Here is a 5,804-nt window from a genome sequence, read left to right on the forward strand (position 1 = left end):
TCCAGCCACACAGCATGGCTGGCACTTACGGGTTCCAGGGCCACGCATGTGCAGACAAGCCCTCAGGCAAAATACCTAGCTGCCCTGGGAACCTTAAAAGGCCCTGTGTAACCTATGTATGGCATGGTTGCATCATCTATGTATGACATAGCTACATAGCTACGCACACCCTTGAGCACATGCATGAGCTCCGTCATCTGCGCATGACGTAGCCGTGTCTTCCCCCTGTGCACATGCACTAGGCAGTCTTTAAAAGCTGGATATGCCGCCTTCATCCCCCTCTCTCTCTCTCTGCACACTGACTTCCCCAGGCCTGTACACATCTCCTCTAATAAACTCCTAAGTAGGTTTATTGCGTGGTTTGTGCTTCCTTCTCACTCACCCAGGTAATTTCATTGGTGCCATGACTTGAATGGCAGGGCTCCTTTAAAGTAATTCTTGTAACTCCCACAGCTGCCAAACTCGAGGGGCTCCCTCATTGGATCCACCTATCCCATCTCAAACCTTTTCCCCTTCCAGCTCAACATACCCCCTCGTATATGGTAGCTCAAGTAGGGCCCTGCTCCCTTAAGTTCCAGAGGACACCAAGATCAGACACTTTTTCTCCAGTTCCAGAGTTCTGTCGCCACAATAGGCGTTTTTTATACCAATGGACACAAAATTGTGACCTCTGATTAACATGATTAACTTAGCTCTTCTCAAGAACACAGTGTTTCTACACAGGCTGTTTTTGGTGTCCTCCTCCCTGGGTGTCAGCTAATCCTGAACAAAGGGCCTTGGACACTTTGAGACAAACATGCTTTGGTCTACAATGGAAGACAAGAAACCCTTCTTGCAGAGTCAGCATCTCGTGAGCTCAATCAGCATATAATATTTTGCCGTTATAATGTACATTATACCTGCCCCCAGAGAGCCAAACGTCTCCATAAGAGACATTCTCCCCCTTGCAAAACCAGGGAAAAGAAAAGCAGAATTATGATGAGGTTCTAGGGGAAAAGCCATTAATTCTGTCAGAAGATTTCCGAACAATTCACAGAAAAAAAAAAAAACAGATCTGCTGGAATTCCCTCATGCAGAGTGTTCATTGGGGTAGAGCATTCTGGGAGAGAAGTCTTTGTAAAGATGGGGTAGCTTATTAAAGAACCAATATGGGTCAGTCTTAGCAGTGCAAGTCTTTAATTCCAGCATGCAGGAGGCAGCACATGAACTCTGTGAGTTCAAGGCCAACCTGCTCTACATAGCAAGTTCCAGGACAGCCAGGACTACCTAGGGAGACCCTATCTAAGAAAACAAAAAGCCAGTGGTATGTATTGGGGAGCAGAGCTTTTGGGTGGCTGCTCTAGGCCTGAGAGCTGACACTGTATTAAGGAGGCTGGACAATGTTTCCCGTGGACACTGTCCTCTGATCTACTGATGTTTTACGTGTTTAATCTCGGTCTCAGAACTTGGTTGGCATTCTTCAGTGAGCCACAAAACAGCTTCCTTTCTATTGATGCAGAAGGAAAACCCTTGTTTCACGGTGGAGACAAATCTGCCTTTATTTGAGGCCTTGCTGGTGGATATTAGTGTATTTGACCTCCTTAACCTTATGTGATTCATAGATTGAGAGAGGAGAAAGGAATTCTATACTACAAAGCCCAGGCCATCATTCTGTTTTCTCCAGATCGAATAGCAGGCTCTACACAAAGCACCTCCATGTGAGAGCTATGCATAACAGGGCTTTATGTTTTAAACTCAAAAATCATCTTTGGAGTCAGGCACAGTGGCCACATTTGTGATTCTGCCACCTGAGAAGCAGAGTCCGGTGGATCCAGAATTCAAGGTCATCCTGAGCCACAAAGTGACTTAGAAGTCAGTCTGACTCAAACATAAAAATAATTTTATTACTAACCACACTCTGATAAAATCCTGCTTGACCAATGATTCTATGTGGAATGGAAATATTGGACTCCGCAAAGCGCAGTTTGGGAATCAAGCTGCCTGGGGCTAGAATCCTGGTGCTCTGTTGAGTAACTCTGAGCCCCAGAGTTCATGTACCTTTTAAGAGATGCCAGTTTCTTTCTCCCTTTTTAAGATTTATTTTTATCTGATGTGTATGAGTGGTGTATCTCTCTGTGTGTATATGCATGCCTCAAGCATGCAGTACCTGAAAAGGCCAGAAGAGGGCTAAGATCCCCTGGGATCTGGAGTTACAGAGAGTTGTAAGCCACTATATTGGTGCTGAGAAGCAAATCTGGATCCTCTGGAAGAGCAGTCAATACTCTTCACTGCTGGGCCATCTCTCCAGCTCCCAGTTCATGTTCATTCATGTTCATGCTTTCCCACTCCATCAGGGTCTTACTATGTAGACCTGGCTGGCCTGGGACTTGCTATGTAGACCAGAGTGGGCTCAAAATCACAGAGATCCTCCTGCCTCTGCACCCCAAATGCTGGGATGAAAGTCACGTGCCACCATGCATGCCCAGCCCAGATTTCTCTTTTTATAAAACAGTTATAGTGAGATCTGCAGTGCTGGAAATTGAAACAAGGACCTCAAAATCACTAAGCAAATGCTCTACCATGAAGCTACATCCAGCACCTCACTCTGGAATTGTGGAATAATGATGAATTCAAACAAAACAAAACCAGGCTTGGAGGTACAGATCTGTAATCCCAGTGTTCAGAAGGATTTAGAGTCTCAGACCACAAACTAAATAAAACCCAAACCAAAAAGATGTAAATCTGACTGTGAAGGATTAAATGCGGCCTATTTACTTGAACCTGAGCCATTCTCAACCACACTGGTGATCGGAGGCTTTTCTTCCTGCTTTCTCCCTGTCATTCTTACTCAGCATCTTTCTCATGGAGACATGAAATAATACCTCGCCACTGATCAGATCTTGCACTTGATGGCATCTTCCCTGAGGTGAATTATGACAGATTCTGTGTTGAGTTTTTCCTGGATGGGGAAGAAAGAGTAAGGCACACACCAGAAGTGAAAAAGACTTTCCAAATGTCTTGTCCTTGCCTGAAATTCTCCTCCCTTCACACAGTTCCCAGCCGCTACGTGGTGGCTCATAACCATCTGTAACTTAGTTCCAGGGGGTCCGATACCTTCTTCTGGCCTTGAAGGCACCAGGCATGAATGTGGTGTACAAACATATATGCAAGAGAAAGACCCATATACATAAAAGAAAGTAAGTTTTAAAACCAACCAAACAACCGGGAAGACTTCTAGGACTGTACATACCAGAATCTGAAGAGCAGAAAGGAAATTAGATTATTTCATATTTTTTGTTTTTATGGATAAAAATATCTACCTCATGAGACTTTTATAAAGATTAAATGTTTGGGTACACGTGACTAATTCAATAAATGTTGGCTGTCATTATTTATGACTCATATATAAACAATAGGACCATCAGCATCCTAACAACAGAGATAAGAATGTGAAAAGCCCAGAGCTAAAAGACACAGACTCACGTGTGGTCTCCCCACCACCCTCTCTGCTAGTTGGAACCAGAAACACGTCACGGCCAAGTTTGGTTTTCTGCTTTTGTAGTGACAAAGCATGCTTAGGAATCATAGTCCTGAATGGAAGGAACAAAAGGGCAGAAAGCCACTGTGCATTTTCACACACGGCAGTGTGGGGTGTCTTTAGAGCAGCACAGAGCAGAACTTGATGCCACTGTCTTACAGCCGATCTCCTCCGGATAGGTTTGTCTGCAGACATTTGCTTACAGACAAACAAACATTCGACTCCACTCTTCTTGGGGTTCTCCAAGGAGCAGTGTCAAACCCACTGACATCCGCGGTGATAATGTTAAGAGGCACTTTCTCGCTCCCAGCCCTGGTTACACCTCGCAGTCTTGGGTCTCACTTCTCATCACATGAGTGGGAATCTGAGAGCTTGCCCAAAGGCTGACTCACCACTTGTCCTGTCCTTGTATGTGGCGCAAAGGCCTTTGGGGGATAGCTCCAGGAGGCTGAGGCTGTGAGGGCAGTATCCGCAAGACAGCCTCAGTCCCTGTGTGAGGGGACTCCAGAAGGATTCAACAGCAAAACCTACTGCCTGTCTCCTGGGTCTCTCATCTGTCTTCACTAGTAAGAAACATCTGAGGTCAAGCAGCTCAGCCTGCAGTATTTGTGACAGGCCCAACCCACTCCACAGCCAGTGGCACGGGGCAGAGGGTTATCAGAGCGCTCCCTCGGCTAAGCTACTCTGAGAAGGGCAGCAGCAGGACCGTTGAGATCCTGTCGGAAGAGAAGGACATGTGAGGGAGTTTGTTAAACCAAAGGAAGTTTCAACGAATCTCAAAATTAGGAAGTTTTATTTTTAGAAATTGCAACATAAAACTTAACGGTCCCTTGATGAGCCTGCTGTCTGCAGTGGAGATGGAGCTGGTGGCGGTCACAGGAGTAATTGCTTCAAGGTCCCTCATTGTGTAACTTGGAGTCCTTAGGCTGAATTCAGGGAGGAGGACACAAAGCCCTGGGAAGAGAGGCCTGTCCCACCTTTGAGAAGCAGGGTGTCTTCTAAATGAAGTTCTTAGGCTAAGTAATGGTCAAAGAGGAGCCAAAAACATGAAACATTTAAATCAGGCATAGTGGTACAAGCCTTTAATTTCAGCACTTGGGAGGCAGAGGCGGGCAGAGCTCTGTAGTTCGAAGCCAGCCTGGTCTATGCAGTGAGTTCCAGGACACCCAGGACTATACAGATAGATCTTGTGCCAAATCCAAGAATCTTACCACACATAGTCAATCCCGAAATGTCATGAAAATAGAATCAAGTGACCCCGGTCACAAAGATGAATCTCTTAAGGGGGTCGACCCCAGGTTCCTGGGGAACATGTGCTTTGCCAAGAAGTACAAGAAAAGCCTGAAGAAGATGTAGGCAAGCAATGTGAAGGCCATGAGTGTCATGGAGGCCTTTGTGAGGCCCAAGATGCAAAAGGGCCCCAGTGGCAGCTGCCTTGCTCTCAATGCTCGCCCCAAGCTGGGGAAGTGGATTAGAAGCTACATGGCCAAGGCTCACAGGCTCTGCCAACCAAAGCCCAAGGTTTATTCTAAGGCAGAGCCTCAGCTCCAGCTCAGGCTCCCAAAGGTGCCCAGGTCCCTGTAAAGGCTCCGTAGAAAGGTTTCTGTCTGCCAATGTGGAGACAGATGGACTGAAGTCACACACGCGCGCACACACACACACACACACACACACACACACACACGCACGCACACACACACGCGTGCGTACTATTTGCAGATGATCAGGACCTTATGCTTTTTTTTTTTGTCTTTTTTATTTTATATGATTATTTGTGTGAGGGTGTCAGATCCCCTAGAACTGGAGTTGCAGACAGTTGGGAGCTGCCATGTGGGTATTGAACCCGGATTCTCCGGAAGAGTAGCCACTGCTCTTAACCACTGAGCCATCTCTCCAGCTCCACCATGCTGTTTTCACAAACAAACTTGAGGCAAGATCTGTTAAAAAGAAGAAAATAAAAATCACTTGTGTGTGTGTGTGTGTGTGCATGTGTGTATGAGACACACACAGAGATTTAAGATATTTAATTTAAGATAATTAAAATAATTTAAAATAAGATAATTAATTTAAATATTTAAGGCATTTAAGAACAAATTCTCAGAGAGTCATACGACATGAGTCTCTCTTCCCTCCCTCCCTCCTCTCCTCCCTCACTCCCTCCCCTGTCCCTTCCTCCTTTCAGTTGGTTATATTTTTTATTGCTGCTTCCCATGTGTGGTAAAAAAGAAAACTGCCTTGCAGTAATGGTGCACACCCAGCACTCGGGAGGCAGAGGCAGGTGGATCTC

The sequence above is a fragment of the Myodes glareolus genome, chromosome 8 (genome assembly GCF_982192425.1).
Source record: "Myodes glareolus chromosome 8, mMyoGla1.1, whole genome shotgun sequence".
Taxonomy (NCBI): domain Eukaryota; kingdom Metazoa; phylum Chordata; class Mammalia; order Rodentia; family Cricetidae; genus Myodes; species Myodes glareolus.